Source organism: Schistocerca gregaria, chromosome X (assembly GCF_023897955.1).
Source record: "Schistocerca gregaria isolate iqSchGreg1 chromosome X, iqSchGreg1.2, whole genome shotgun sequence".
Lineage (NCBI taxonomy): Eukaryota > Metazoa > Arthropoda > Insecta > Orthoptera > Acrididae > Schistocerca > Schistocerca gregaria.
In genome coordinates, this window is record NC_064931.1 from 780,480,981 (window position 1) to 780,498,668 (window position 17,688).

General features: G+C 39.1%; 1 protein-coding gene across 1 annotated transcript in view; it reads right to left on the minus strand.

The window, feature by feature from the left end:
* LOC126299457 (uncharacterized) overlaps nucleotides 1-17,688 on the minus strand; it is a 226,942-nt gene that overhangs the window by 114,986 nt on the left and 94,268 nt on the right. The gene's annotated exons all lie outside the window — the stretch shown is intronic.

Sequence of the window (17,688 nt, forward strand, 5' to 3'; positions counted from 1 at the left end):
CCATGTTTCATAAAGAGCTGATTTAAATTAATCTTTCAATCACCTTAAAAAACAGAACAGTGGTAAGCCATTTACTAACAAACACAATTAAAAATGTCCAGCAATAGATATCATGCATTGCAACACATATTCAGTATGTAACAGAAACACACAAAAAAATCTTTAATGTTATCACAGAAACTATGCTGTCATAATTTCATAGCTGCCTCAAGTCATCTAACGCACATTAAAATGTGACTACTGTTATTACCAAAAAGATTTGTTTTGGTGCAAGCTGAAGCTAGAGGTGGGTAGTTATTCAATATATGAATGGAACAATAACTAAATATCAGTGGTGTACTTAAATATATCAAATGTGGTTTTGTAAGAAAAAATGTGTAAAGCTTTTGTACAAAGTTATAGTGTAACTGCTGACTGTCCATGTGCTACACAATATTTTATACACGTGATAATCTTTTACATTGTTTCAGCACTGCCAATTTTTTATCTTAATGTTTTATAGAAGTTAAACTTTAAAACAAGCCATCATACACCACGGTAGACAGGAGAAGTTGAAAAAAACTGTATATAATTTAAATCAGTAAACTGTCTGCATGCCAGAGCTGTGAAAACTGTAGCCTTTAATTTTTTACTTTTCCAAAAAATGCTATTTATTTGTTTTGAATAATATAGGAGAAAGCTCATTAAAAATTGAGAATTTTCTGATTATCAATGCCCATTACATAAAAAGAGTAACAAGCTTTAACAATATTTTTGTGAGCAATGCCGATCTTCAAAATGATCAAATTTTTACTACCTTATAACAACCTGCAGTACATCAAGGGGGGAGGGGGCACGGTGATAGAATAATAAATTTTCACTTACCTTATAACTGATGCTGCGATGTGCAGGAAACAGCTTTAATAATCAGCGTCTCACATTAACGCACTTTCAAATGCAATGCAATGACACTCAAAGCAAAAATAATAAGCAGAAACCAAATATTCCGAGACATGCAAAAAATTTAGAGAGAGAGAGAGAGAGAGAGAGAGAGAGAGAGAGAGAAGGATGCCCATACAAGTGGAATTCACACTACAATTTTCAGGGTGTAAGGGGAAGACTGCATGGACCATAGAAACACCTCCATGTGATACACATTATTCATTAGAGGGTGTGTCATCCTTTCTAATGTAATACTTCTACGCAACCAGTCTGTGTGACAACACTGCAGAATATCCAAGACATTAGGTAGGGAATTTCAAATATTACAAGAATAATCTACTCCTCTGTGAGAGATTCCATATTTCTTATGGAACAATGTACAAAACTGTACATGGAGATCTGAAGTGTAAAAATGTGAGCGATGTGAAGAGGGAAAATAAGCACAATAACTAAACAATAGTGGCACATCTTAACCACTTATGCATCACGTTACAAGCGCCCATAATTTTCAGGAAGGGATCATGACAGGTGGTGAACCCTGTGACTACCATACACATCATTAACATGTTTTCAAGTGTGGAAAAGTGGGGAAAAAACTGATGAAACCAACATTTCAGGCACAGTTACAGTATCCTAGCCCACCTGGCTAACCACACGGTCTAATGCGCTGCTTCCCGAGTGGGAAGGCATGCTGGTCCCTGGCACGAATCTGCCCAGCGGATTGGTGTTCAGGTCTGGTGTGCCGATCAGCCTGTGGATGGTTTTTACGGCAGTTTTCCATCTAACTCATTGAATGCAGGCTGTTTCCACTTATTCTGCCTCAGTTACAGTGTCGGCAATTGCTGCGCAAACACTGTCTCCACATATAGGTACATCATAACTACTCTACCGAGCAAACATCTGAGGTTACACTTGTCTGGTATGAGACATTCCCAAGGGGGTCCATGGGGGGCCGAACTGCACTATAACCCTGGGTTCGGTGAGGGGTGGCAATGGGGTGGGTATACTGCTGTGGCCTGTTATGGGGTTGTGAACCACTGAGAGCTACAATGTGATGAAGCCTCTCCATCATTTCTAGGTCACCGGTTTAATACACACACAATACATACAGTAGCCGCCTCCTGAGTCCGCTGTACTGGAAAGTAGAGCCAGGAGGAGGCCACTATAACAATGACAAAGATCAGTTTCATCAATGACAGTTTCTTCTTACTATATGATACGGTACTGTACCCAGAAAGTTTATGGTAACTGACTCTCACCACACAAACCCATGCGCTTACAGAGTGACCTCTTAGTGGTGCTTCATACAAGGAGGACAAATGTCGACATCAAAACTATGATGATACTTTCTTCAAAATGTGTCATATTCTTTGTAATAAGCACTAGACACTACCATTGGACTGTGTGTTCTGATTAGTCAGACTCTACATATAGCTCTAACAGTGTTATACAGAAAATAAGGCAGATGAGGAAACAACATGATGACACATGCAAGAGAGAAATAACAGTCCATCTAACAACTGTGGATTTGGACACTGATGATCTATGTCAGAAGACAGTTGAAGAATTAGCTTGAAAATTCTACATAAGGTAATGGTTCAAAATTAAGAAATGTATATCTTACTCAACCCATGCAAGTTTTCAGTGTGTTTACGAAGTAATCAACCACACAGCCAGAGAATGCCGACATACCTTGACCACTTTAGTATTATATTACATTACAGAAAGATTTTTTAGTCCTGTCACTTATGTTCGATAAAATTTAATGCAGTAATTCTATGCTTCCTGCATACTTAACTTATTGTCCAACCTAAAGATATTTACTCTTAATCTTTAGTAAAACTTTAATTCATAATTATGAACCTTGAGCATGAAGATAGTCTTTTGTAAACTTAAGACCTGATTTGTTTCATAATGAGTTGTTTCGTATTTGGTTTATATGAAACACATAAATGTCTTCCAAATCAGCTGGAATAACACCTCATTTATAAATGTCTACAAGGGACTAAAGAATGACAACTAATGTAAAATAACAGCACTGTCACTGTACTATGTTAAAATTCATATAACACCGGTTATCATAAATCTGAAACTGACTTTAATGTTCAAGGAATGCACGCAGAAACCGAATCGATTTTATACTGGTAGAAGAAAGATACAGGAATGGAATCAAGAAGGTGCATACATTACCAGGTGCAGATATTAATAGTGACCACAACTTAATTATGGCAGAAATAGAAATAAGAATGAAAAAAACTGAAGAAGTTGACCATGGTGAAGAAGTGAGATCTAAAGAAGATAAGATCCAACAAAGAAAAATTAAAGAAATTCTATAGTTTGAGTTTCTAAACATATTATGAGACAAAGAACCACCTGATAACGTTATTGAGTACTGGATATGCTGAAAGAAGGAATTATTAAAGCAGGACAGCAGAATATAGGATATGTAAATGGAGGAAAAAACATGGGACACAGAAGAAATGATTTCCAAGATGGAGAGAAGAAAATTTAAAAACAAGAACACTGAAGATGCAAGAAAGATGTACTGAAGGTTAAATAATGAACTGCAAAGAGAAACAGCAGGCTAGGAAAAAATGGCTAAAAGAGGAATGTTATGCAACTGAAGAACTGGACAGGAAGGGAAGATACGATTTACTATACAACAGAGTGAAGATTATGATATGGGATAAAAAACAGAGCAGGAAGTGCTACTATGGAAATTTTGAGTAAAGGCGAAGAGGTAGTGTACAATTATCATGACAATGTCCTCCAGAGATGGGAAGAATATCTAAAAGAGCTATATTACACAGACTGCAAACCAGAAACTCTGGAACTTGAATCATTCAACAGTGTAAGTGATGACGAGAAAGGACTAACCATCATAATGGAAGAAGCAAAGTCTGCCATAGCTGCAATGAAAAATGGCAAAGCAGTAGGTATAGATACAATACTGGGAGAAATATTAAAATATTTGAATCAAAATGGAATAAGAGAAATATTGAGGTTATGTAATAAAATATATGACAGTGGTGAATGGCCCTAGGACTTTCTGACAAAAAAAAAAAAAAAAAAAAAAAAAAAAAAAAAAAAAAAAAAAAAAAAAACCAAGAAATGCAGTGAGCACAGAGCACAGGACAATTAGAATCATTTCACACGCAGCCAAAGCAATGCTAAGAATAATTAATTAATTAATTAATATGAGACTTGAAAATGTAATTGAGGAGAACCTTGGCGAGGAGCAGTTTGGCTTTAGACGGAATATGGGCACTAGAGATGCAATAGGGCTCCTATGAATCTTCAGAGAAAGGTTTATTGAAAAAGGAAGAGACCTCTATATGTGCTTCATCAATCTAAAAAATGCATTTGACAATGTGGCTTGGGACAAGCTGGCGACTATAATGAGGGAGAAGAGAGTGGACTGGAAAACCAGAAGACTTGTACACTCATTATATCTGAATCAAAAAGCCTCAGTTAAAGTGAGCGGAGAAAGCACAAACTGTATCGGACTAGGAAAAGGAGTGAGGCAAGGATGCTGTCTATCACCTACCCTTTTCAACCTCTACTTGGAAAATATGATTGACCAATGCTCATTACATGACAAAGGAGTAGAAATTGGAGGAAGAAGTGTAGGGTGTTTGAGGTTTGCTGATGACATGGTCCTTCTATCCACAGGGGAAAAAGAATTACAGGATTTAGTGGACACCATTGAAGCTAACTGAAAAAATTGTGGAATGAAAATTAACACAAATAAAACAAAAGTATTGGCATTAGGAGGAAATAAAGAAATAAAAATTATGTTGAATGGAGAAATATTAGGACAGGTGCAAAATTTTAAGTATCTTGAAAGCAGGACAGTCACCAACTGGAAGTGCAGCACAGAAATTAAAACAAGGATAGCAATGGCAAAAGGGGCATTTTATAAGAAAAGGAGAATTTTATGCAGCAGTCTTGACAGAAAACTGAGGAGAAGACTCATAAAATGTTTTGTATGGAGTGTTCTTCTGTATGGTGCTGAAACATGGACTTTGAGGAAGAAAGACAGAGAAAGGCTGGAGGCTTTTGAGATGTGGACATGGCGGAGGATGGAAAGAATAAGAGTGGGAGAGAAAAGACAATTACTAGATATAATAAAAATAAGCAAAAGAAATTGGATTGGGCATATATTAAGAAAGAATGATGGACTAATAAAAACAGTTTTAGAAGGTTATGTAGATGGGAAAAGGAAGTGAGGAAGGAAGAGATTTCAGATACTGGATGACATGATGGATGGTACAACATACAGCAGCCTTAAGAAGGAAGTAATGGATTGCAAAAATGGAGAGGAAAAGGACCTGCTAATATATCAGAAAACTACTAATGATGATGAATGTATTTTATTTTGATGTGTTAATGCCTCATTTGTGGACCTCTGAGCAGATGTATGTTTCATATAACAATAATAACAATACTGTCAAACAGTAATACATAACATGGAGATACACCCCTCAACAATTTCTAAGAAACAACAGACACTCGCTATAGAACATCTGACCAATGATAGTAAAAGGAAATGTAGAGAGCGGGACATGACAACTGAAGCAAAGCCTGTGCACAGATGCTCTGTAGGCATTTGACAGCTCGTGCAGTACTGTCTCTGATGAAGGTTGTTGTAGAACCAATTTGTGCAGCATTCCATGTGGTATGGTATTGTGTATGCAAGACATAATTTGAGTGTTTACTATTGGGGGTGAACAGTTAATCACCCAAGGCCAATTCTTATAGGTAAGGTTTTATTTTTCTTCCCAACAGAAACAGCATTTTTATGCTTATACTGCTCAACACGCTGAAGAAGGAATGCTCGCCAATGAAGCACAGTGATGACAGATGAGCAGTTGGATGGCTCGAAGGCAGTCTAAGTGTCACTACTGTGGCCACAGTAATGAGTGTGTCTAGAAGTGTCATCTCGTGATTAAAAAAGACTGCTGAAGGTGGAAATGCTATGCAAAAGCATGCAGGTGGTTGCAGACAGAGAACCACACCACAAGAGGATTGATACCTAGCCCTAGTGGTGATAAAGAACAGACATCTCACTCTCAGTAGTGTGCTGCAGACCTTGCAAGTGCTTCCAGTACATGTCTCCATCAGAAACATTGTGTGGCAGTTAAATCATGCTAGTTTGTCTGCTCAGAAGCCTGTTAAATGAATCCCACTTCAGCCAAGTCATCGTCGGAACAAGTTTGTTGGTGTAGGAAACATGTTGGTTGGGGGCAACAACAGTGATGCAAAGTGACATTCTCCAATGAATCCCGCTTCAATGTAGCAAGTAATTGTGGCCATTATGTACAGTGACCGAACACTACTATACATCTTTGTGCAAGGTACTGTTACAATACAATAGCATTTCAGGGAGTTTAATCTGGATCATGTACGTCTCTTTAGGGTTGCAGCAAGCCCCAACTTTCTGTCTATGGACAACAATGCCCGCCCACCCAGGACCGCTGAGGTGTTGGACACATTGGAAAGTGAAGACATTGAATGTATAGAATGGCCTCCACACTCCATGAACCTAAACCCTATAAAGAATGCCTAGGATGTTCTTGGTAGATTTGTTCCTCAATGAATACCCCTTTCCCAAACCGTGAAAGAATTTAAAACCACACTGAGAGAGGACTGGAACAATGTCCCCCAAAGCTTGCTTAACAGCTTGGTAGCCAGCATAAATAACAGGTGTTAAATGTGCATTAATGCCCAAGAGGGCATATTCCTTACTGAAAGTCCAATATTGAACTTTATGTTGGCCTGACCTGTGTCAAACATGAAAATTATAAATATTTGTTGTTATACTTTCCGAAGTGGTGAAATCTGTACTGTTTTACATTATAAATATACTACTACACCTCTATTACATATGCTACCATGTTTCATGTCCATAATTACCTGTGATTATTTCTGTCCAACAATGTATCTGTTCCTTAGCAACTGTCAAGCAGTGTTATTTATGGAACATGGAAATTGAGTAAATACCTAACACAGAAGCTGCAAATACTTGACTACTCCATGAACATGTGAAGTAATTGTAATTGTGAAGCCTCCATTCATTCAAAGATTGGATAATTAGTCTGGTAGATGCTTCAACACGTATCATGATTGCTAACTGTGTGCCAATGGATATCGAAATATATGGGCCATTGAAGAAATACTTTCAGTCTGACACAGACTGCATACCTTACATAAAGGTAGCTATACACTCTGCTAAAATAGTTCTACCAACAGAGTATTTCATAAACTCCTGTTCCAATGGCAGAATGTGTTGAGAAATACTCATGGAGATGAGGGATCAGTCTGTATGTTATTGTTTCTTCCAATGCATTAAAGAAATAAAGAATGTGTAATGTTGACAATCCCTGTACATTATTTTATATCTTTTTTCAGTCTTAACACAGTTAAGGGAAAACAAAAATTATCATAACTAATATACAAAGAACACAAGCACGACAGGAAACAGATATTTTAATTCAGATTTTGAAACTAAGTAAGGATGGAGAAGGGAAATAATATGCAATGAAAGCATTTTTTGAAGTATTAGTATTCATGTACTAATTCAGAATCAATGGAAGAGCATGCATATATTAAGAATGTTATTAGGTGACCTTATAGAAAGACATTAACAATCATTGGGACACATGCTTTCCTCACCTTTGATTCATTGGTCAAATATTACCTACCCTATTAGTCATCTGTTCTTCAAATGAAGTAGTCTTCTCTCTTCTTTGTAATGAAGGTGGCAACAGATTCAAAATTCTGTATTAGTACTATTATTTTCCCCCTTTCAGTGCATATGCAATAACTACTGTTTTACATGTCTGGTTTAAGCCACTTTAAATTTCTTAATTCCTTGAAGAACAGAACAAAAACCTTGTACAATTAAATAAGATTGAATAATCACAGAAGCGTTGAGTGTTCATCAGGTGACATCTGGTACTAAATTTATTAATTTGATAATCATTTGTTGGGCAGCAGCTAGTACAGTTAACACAATCAGCAGCTACAGGGTGTCCCACTCAAAAGAAGCCCTATAAATGTGTACCAGTCACTTAAATTTGTGACGTTTGACATGGCAACATTGCACTCTGCAACATCGTTTGACACAACAGTGTGTTTCTGCGCACTGCTGTGGTTGGAGCTCAGTGATCATTGTTTAGTGACAATGTATTGCTGTTCTGTCTAAGAGCATGTGTTTCTTGAGAAACAATATTGGATTACTTGTACCATTAAGACATGTCAACTAATGTTTGTTAAACAGCTTGGTGAGCAGCATTTACAGTTTGTTTGTTTGTTTGTTTGTTTATTTATTTATTTTGCTTTAGGGTGCAGAAACAACTGGGGTCATACACGCCCAAGCCAGAACTATAGAACACAAAGACAGAGAGGAGTCTAAAAATTGGCTATACATCAGTCCCAATGGACATAAGAGAAGACAGCGAAAAGCAGGGACATGGAGAAAGGGCTGAAAAAGACATCACACAGAAATGCAGGTCCAAAACTGAGAATTGAATGGCCTTTCCCATATTGCTTTGGCGGATAAAAAGTAAAATGTGGATGACAGCCCACACAATATTTGCTAAAACAGCTGAAACTCAGACGGCAAACCCAAGTGGGAATGTAAACAGTTAAAAAATGGATATTCCGTCAGGAAGTAGTGGACAGTTAAATAGGTGCAATGTGTACAAAGTGGTGGGGTAGCACCACTTATCAAATGACAATGGCTAAAAAGGCAGTGCCCAATACGCAACCTAGTTAAAATGACCTCCTCCCGGCAGAAGGGCCAAGAGGAGGTCGTCCAAGCCACTGGGAGAGGCTTAATGAGCTGGAGCTTATTCCCATGCAGGAAGGACCAGTGGCAATGTCACCTCCTGGGGTGGCCTAAACGTCAAGGTCTACAGCAGCAAACCCACACAACTTGGTAGGCTTATGAGAGAGCATCATCCGTGAAATCCAGGCAGTGACACCAGAGGTTCTGGCAGCAACATTTGAGAATCTGCACTGTCATGTTCAACTGTGTTTACATGTTGAGGGCTGTAACTTCTAGCACCTTTTGTGATTCACCTTTATTTTCCCACGAACAAGGTACAACTTGTTCATTTAACTTCTTGATTTTTATGCAAAGCCTTTACGTGTAATTTAAGTAGATGTATGTTTGTTTTTGAGTGGGACATCCTGTATCAAGAAACATGCTATTAATCAGATGTTACATTCAGAAGAGGGGAGGGGGGAGGGGATACGCAGCATAAAAGACAATAACATGAAAATATGGATTCAATAATTAATATTTTTCCAGGAAGTTTGCTATTCAAAGTGGGCACTTTGAGTTTTGTAACTTCTAAGGAATTTTTCCACGTGAGGTGGCAATGGTTAAGAAGACTGACTGTTTTTTTTTGCTATAAGCACAGATCAGATCCTCATATGGCCAGTAGGATCTCTGTGTTTTTCCCAAAAACATTTCAGGCGAATGCTAGGACAATTCATTAAATAGGGCCACAACTGATTTTCTTCACTAGCCTTACCGAACTAATAGTGATCTACTTCTAATGACATCATTGACAAATGATTGAACTATAGCCTATGTCCCTTCATTCACAGATTTCAACACAAGCTGTACAGTAGATTCCTGAAAGATAGCCTTATCTTTATCTACATCACAATTCCACCCAGAACTCAAAAGTATTGGTATACATCAACTACTATGCAGATGAAAACTATCAGAAAATACATAATACAGAAGAGCAAAAGACACTAAATAACATTCGTATCTACATATACACTTCACATGTCTGTGAACAGTGCATGGTGGAGAATACTTCAAACTGATATTACTGACTTCCTTATTTATTCCATTTGTGCCCGCAGTGAAGGGAAAATGATGTCTAAATACCTTAGTACTTATCTCTCTTATCTTACTCTTATGATCACTTAGTTCTAGTAAGATGGATGTAGAGGAATTACGGGCAAGGTTTAAGCAGATTGTAAATCGTGGCCTAGAGAGTTACGTACCTAGTAAGTGGATAAAAGATGGAAAAGACCCACCATGGTTTAATAATGACATTCTGCAGATGCTGAGGAAGCAAAGGCTGTTGCACTCTCTGTTCAAAGGGGAATGCATAAATAACGACATGCACAGGTTAGTAGACATTTGTGCATCTGTGAAAAGATCTACGCGCCAAGTATACAACAATACCACTATCACACCTTAGCAAACGATCTGGCAGAGAACCTGAGGAAATTCTGGTCTTATGTAAAATCACTAAGTGAGACTAAGGCTTCCATTAAGTTTCTTGTTGACCAGTCTGGTGTGGCAGTTGAAGATTGAAAAATGAAAGTTTTAAATTTCACATTCAAGAAATCATTCACACAGGAAAATCGTACAAATATATTGTCATTTGACCATCAGACAGACTCCTGTATGGATGACACAGTAAGAAGCATACCTGACAGAGCAACAACTGAAAGATATCAAAGCAAATAAATCACCATGTGTGGATGGAATCCCAGTTCGATTTTACAAAGAGTGCTCTATGGCATTGGCCCCTTACCTAGCTTGCATTTATCACAAATCTCTGCCCAGCACAAAGTCCCAAGCGACTGGAAAAGACACAGGTGACTCTAGTATATAAGAAGGGTAAAAGGAAAGACATGCAAAACTACAGACCAATACCCCTATCTTCTGTTTGCTGCACAATCATTGAACATATTCTCAGTTTGAATCCAATAAACTTTGAGACTCAGAAACTTATATTCACAAATCAGCATGGTTTTAGAAAACATCACTCTAGTAAAACTCATCTTACCCTTTCCTCACATGATATTTCTAGATTTCCAGAAGGCCTTTGAAACGGTAGCCCATTGCTGACTTAATGAAGGTATGATCATATGGAATAGGTTCACAGATATACGAGTGGTTCAAAGACTTCATAACTAATATAACACAGTATGTTGATCTCAACTGCGAGTGTTCATCGGAGACAAGGGTATCGTAAGGGGTGCTGCAGGGACGTGTGATCAGACCGCCGTGGTTCTCTATATTCATAAATGATTTGGTGGACAGGGTGGGTAGCAATCTGCAGTTGTTTGCAGATGATTCTATGGTGTACAGTAAGGCGTCGAAGTTCAGAGACTGTAGGAAGATACAAGGCAACTTAGACAAAATTTCCAGTTGGCATGATAAATAGCAGTTAGCAGTAAATGTGGAAAAATGTAAGTTAAAGCAGATGAGTAAGAAGATCAAACCTGTAATGTTTGGATACAGTATTACTAGTGTCTAACTTAGCACAGTCAAGTCGTTTAGCTATCTGGGCTTAATGTTGCAAAGTGATATGAGGTGGAATGAGCCCGTGAAACTGTGGTGGGGAAGGCAAATGGTCGACCTCGGTTTATTGGGAGAATTTTAGGAACGAGTGGTTTGCCTGTAAAGGGGACTGTATATAGTATGCTGGGGTGACCTGCTATTGAGTACTGCTAGAGTGTTTGGGGTCCACACCAGGTTGGACTGAAGGAAGACATCGAAGCAATTCTCAGGCAAGCTGCTAGATTTGTTACAGGTAGTTTTGAACAACACATGTTACGGATATGCTTTGGGAACTCAAATGGGAATCCCTGGAGGGAATACGAGAAACATTATTGAGAAAATTTAGAGAACCAGAATTTGAAGCTGACTGCTGAATAATTCTATTGACACCAACATACAATGCATGCAAGGACCATGAAAGTAAGATACAAGAAAATAGGGCTCATACAGGGGCATACATACAGACGTTTCACCCCTCACTCTATTTGGGAGCGGAACAGGAAAGCGAATGACAATTAGTCAATTAGTGGTAAAGGGTACCCTCCACCATGCACCATACGGTGGCTTATGAAGTATCTATGTAGATGTAGATCGCAATGTGAGATATATGACTGAGGCAGTTTGTTAAAATTTACCCAATGGGGTTTGCAAGAACATCAACTTTCTTCTAGAGATGGACTTTTGTTTTTGTTATCATTTCTCTCTCACATTTTACTTGTTACTACTATAGCACCAAGTTTAATTTAATGTGATGTCTACTGTCGTGCTTCCTTGGTATGGTCTCCAAATGCTGGAGAAGTTAGCTGTATTATGTTGCACTAGCATCTTGTATAGTAATGATTTCATGTGTTAAGCCAGTATAATATCGATTTTTAATAATATAATGAATACTAAAAAGACGCAACAGGCTCTGAAATTTTACCTCTGGTCTCCCAACCTAATAATATCATGTTCATTCTCTCTGACAGGACATTATCTTGCATTCATTACACCATGTGGAAAAACAATGAAAGTTATTCTGCAGTTCCTTACACTCATCACTGACAACACTACATGAAGTCTATAACGGGCTTGTCATGAGAGCAACCACAAAAATACTAATCACAGTATACCTTTAACTTTCTGTCTACTACAATATTTTTAGATTGCGTTTGGCATCTTCCTGTCTCTTCTATCTTCTTCTTTCTACCCAGAACGTTTCGTTATATTTGCACCAATATGGATCACTTGACAGCAAGAACTTTACATGGGAATCATCTGGCCTGTTATGTTGGAATCTGCTGCAATATTTTTGTTGTCGTATCATATAAAAATCAACATGCCAAATTTTAGCTGTCATTGGATATTATGTTAATCACTTCTGTTACTTTCTAGTAGAACAACATAATTATAAGTGAAAGAGCACAGCATTGTGTTATGTTCTATAGTATTAATTTATTTAGTTAACTAGTTTTCGGCTTACAAGGTCATCAGAATTTAACTGACTATTGTTGTCAAGTATAACACAATATGAAACTTCCTGGCAGACTAAAACTGTGTGCCAGAATGAGACACGAACTAGCGACCTTTGCCTTTCTCAGGCAAGTGCTCTACTGACGGAAGTAAAGCTGTGAGGCCAGGTTGTGAGTCTTGATTGGGTACCTCAGCCGGTAGAGCACTTGCCTGCAAAAGGGAAAGGTCCCGAGTTCGAGTTTCAGTCCGGTGCAGTTTTAATCTGCTAGGAAGTTCACGTCAGTGCATATTCCACTGCACAGTGAAAATTTCATTCTGGCAAGCCACAATATTTTCAAAAATTGGGGTGGATGTTACTCATCTTGACTGAGGCACTAATGTACAGTAAATGTCATTTTTGACAGTGCAGTGACAATATAATTAAAAGGGAAAAAGTTTAACTGTAAATAAACAAAATGGGAGAAAATCAGGAAAACCTTAACACCAAACACGAAAAATAGTGCTTGTACAATAAATTAAATTACATTAACAACCATAATAAAATAAAATTACTACCACCTGACAAGAGTGCTAAAGAATAGCTTGAAGAGAGAATACACATGGAAAGCGATACAGAAACAGAGTTAAATATAGAACTGACAACTGTAACAAAAGAATGTATGGAGTACATAGGCCATCATAATAAAATATAGGAATAGAAAGGAGGAGACAGTATGGGTAGCATTAGAAATCTGAGAGGATTAACTGATGTTTAGAAGAGGGAAGTATTGAGCTGCTTGGTCATTTAATATTATCAGTCATATGGGGCAGATATTTGTTGATTTCCAGGGCTTCCAACAGGTGAATATTTTGGCCTTAGCTAAGTGGATGACATGGCACTGTGGCTGGTAGCAGTAGACCTCACTCGCTGTATGTTCAGCAAATGTGGAGTCATCATTCTGCAACTTCCATTTGCCTACTTCCTATGTCTCTGCCTGATTGACCACAGTAAAACTTATCACAATCAGGAGAGAGAATTTTGTACATCCCAGTGTTGGCTAGTTAAGGGGTCTTATCTTTTCTACTGAAAATGTACTGAGCTGTGGTGTTCCTCAGATAGTAAGCCATCATATAGTTGCAAGATTTCACTGTTTCTGCTAATTTCTGAGATACCTATCCTCGGTATCAGACTGTACACCACTTACTACAGGCAGTGGGAGATAGAGATGGGCAAAACTGTTCTTTTCAGATATTGGATCAGAATTGTTCACTCCCTGAAATGAACTAGCTCTTTTTAATGACTCACCACTCATTCACAATAGAAAATAAATGGAAGGCACATTGCCCTTTAAACTTGGTTTATTCCAGTACTATACCTGTATTTTGATATTATTTGATCCTATTTCGAAGTAACACAGATAATGAGTAAGAATTTTGTATTGTTTATTGAAATTTTCACGATATGACAAAGTTTTTATTGATTTATTTTGCACTATCGTGGCTTTTTGGGTGATCGGAAAATGTTGTAACTTGAGATTTAAATTAACAATATATTTGGCTACAATGTATTAAAATTTCATTAACCTCGTACAAATACATAGCAAGCCATATATTTTTAAAGTGAATGTTTCCTCCCGAAGACGCCTAAAATCACTAAATTCGTACCAGAATAAGAAAATAAAAATATAAATTTGACTGTAAGACTAAAGTGCTGCATATAGCCTTATGCATAATAAAACAAGGAAAATATTGGTGTATCACATTTTGCGATACGTTTATCGGTTCGCTCGTAATTAAAGCATGAATTCGAGTGTCCATAATAAAAGTCCTATAGTAAGAAGAGTCGTCAGGAACCTAATCTGATCAGTTTAAACAAATAAAAATAAAATAAAAACAAATGATGTATACATAACATAATAATCTAATATACATAGCGGTATTACTACGAAGAACAATATCCAGTAGAGACGAACTCCAATGCAGAGGCGCTAAGTCAAGCAGGTCGAGCCGCGAGCTGTATTACTGCGTGAGCTAAGACCGCAGAGGCCAGAGTGACACCTGAGTTGCTTTGCTCAGCACTTTGGCTAGAGTTGAGAACGGTTGGATGAGCGTTGAGCAGGCGAGTTCCGAAGGTGGGGGGGGGGGGGGGGGGGGGGGTGAACGGCCACCAGTCACCCGCTCCAAGACAAATCGTCCGTTCTCTTGCAAGCAGTTCTTATGTTCTCCGTTAGAAGGCTCTCTGTCCTGTTCCTCGCATCAACTGCCCAGAGGGCAGGACGTGCAAATGAAACGATCGCCGACGGAGTGCGATGCTAAGTTACGGTGCGCCAGAGGAAGCACAGAGACGGCACAGCATATGTGAAACACAAAATCCAATGAGCACTGCACAATGCAGGCAGCCAAGGTAGAAGCTGGGCAGAGGCCGGTGCTGGCTGTATTATGTGGTGTGCAGTGTGCTCTGACCAGCAGAGGCCCGGCTGATATGCTCTCTCTCTCTCTCTCTCTCTCTCTCTCTCTCTCTGCTGTGGGAAACTTTTGGAGCTACCGTTCTTTTTTTCTGAATCACTGATTGTTCACTCCTTTGAAAGATTCAACTCTATGAATCAGTTCAGGAGCGGATCCCCCATCTCTAGTAGGAGAGGCAGCAGAGAGAGCACAGAGAATGGGTATAATCTTCAGTTTTTGTTTCCTATGCAAGATGTGAAAGGTCAAGACAGCACACACTGGTTGAGGTAATGACCAAACACAACTCAATACTTACCGTCTTCTAAACTTTACTTACTCCTCACAGTTTTACTACCGAGAAAATTTTTTGGAAGAAAAGTGATATGAACTGAAGTGATCAAACCTTTTGTTACAAACGCCAAGAATAAATTCTCTGATCTGAATCTTGAACATATAAGACATATGAATTTATTTTTAAAAAAAATTATGTGTGCTAGTAATATTTGTTGTCATTTAAAGGTAAATTCCATAACTGCACTTCTATATTCATGTACAATAATGCCCTTTATCAGTCTGAATGATTTAGTGTAACCTGCATTATATGTCTGTCTTTAAGAATAAAGTGGCAACTTAAGACCATTTGTTCAAAAGAAATTGTTTTGTGGTGATAATTTTATGGTGGAAATGTCAACATCTTGAAAATGTGGAAAGAAAATTATTACACCTTGTGTGTGTAACCTTTTTTTTCTTTTTTATGGGAACAAATAGTTTCTCTCTGTCGAATTTTCATCATGTCATACTACTTTTGAAAAGAGAGAGAGAGAGAGAGAGAGAGAGAGAGAGAGAGAGAGAGGAGGACATAAGGGGCTCACTTGGGCGATTTCTCTATTGGAAAAGTTTTATTAAAAGTTCTGCGACTAATTCAGCCATTAAAGAAGTTTAAGTCAAATTTATCTCAAACAGCGAACAAAGAGCATATTACAATTAACACTGCAGGCTAACTGTACTTCAGTACTTATCTGGGCAACCTTGAGTGTGTGCTACATTTTTGATACTGTGATTCCACAGTAACAAAGCAGTAGTAAAAGCAAACATCGCAACCGTTTTAGGAAAATTTTTTAAGATGAGATGTTAAAAAAATGGTTGGTTGGTTTGTGGGATTAAAGGGACCAGACTGCTACGGTCGCCTGTCCCTTTTTCCGAAAAAAACTAAAACCACCAACAGAGAATAAAAGAAAAAAAAGGAAAAGCCAACCACCGAGAACACATTAAAAACTCAGTATAATATCGGAGACCAAAAGCCAGAATCAACACTAAAAAACAAACACTCAGATTAAATGATAAAAAAAACCTGCCCAAATAAAACGCAAAACAAAGTCCACTGTGGCAGAGTCATCTATTAAAAGGGCAGGGAGCATGTTAGGCAGCGCAAACGTCTGCCTGAACACAGCTAAAAGGTGACACTCCATAAAAATGTGGACCACAGACAAAACGGAGCCACAGCGACATAGAGGTGAGTCCTCACGGCGCAGTAAGTGACTGTGCGTCAGCCGAGTGTGCCCAATGCGGACCCGGCTAAGGACTACTGTGTCCCTGTGAGTGGCTCGCAGGGATGACCGCCACACAGTCATCGTCTTCTTGACGGCACGGAGTTTGCTAGGTGTGGTCAGACCGCACCATTCAGCGTCCCATAGCGCGAAAACTTTGCCGCGTAAGACTGCTCGCAAATCAGTCTCCGGGAGACCAATGTCCAGAGATGGTTTACTGGTGGCCTCTTTCGCCAGGCGGTCAACATTTTCATTGCCAGGTATCTCAACATGGCCAGGGGTCCACATAAAGACCACAGATAGGCCGCAATCGGCAAGAGTATGCAGGGACTCCTGGTCAGCCATCACCAGATGAGAGCGAGTGAAGTACTGGTCGATAGCTCGGAAGTTGCTACAGATAACAAAGGACTCTCCTGAGCAGGAGCGGATATACTCTAGGGCACGAAAAATGACGACCAGCTCAGCAGTGAAAATGCTGCAGCAAGCCAGAAATGAACGTTGTTCGGAATGGTCCCCTAGAGTTAAAGCATAACCAACACGACTAGCAACCATCGAATCGTCAGTGTAAACAACGCCAGAGCCCTGATACATGGCAAGGATGGAATAAAAGCGGCGACGGAAGGCCTCCGGCGGGACTAAGTCCTTAGGGCCCTGTGCGAAGTTGAGCCGAAGGCAAGGGCGGGGCACACACCACGGCGGTATACACAGAGGGGCCTGCAAAGGAGGTGGAACAGGGAAAACCCAAAGCCCGGAGAGAAGCTCTCGGACACGGACGGTGATCGTACAACCCGACCGGGGCCGATATTCTGGCAGTTGGACAACTGACTGTGGGAACAGGAGACGATAATTTGGATGCCCGGGGAAGCTACAAACATGGGCAGCATAAGCGGCCAGTAAATGCTGGTGCCGCAACCACAGTGGAGGGACACGTGCCTCCACAAGTATGCTGTCCACTGGGCTGGTCCGGAAGGCACCAGTGGCAAGTCGTATTCCGCTGTGTAGGATTGGGTTCAGCAGCCACAG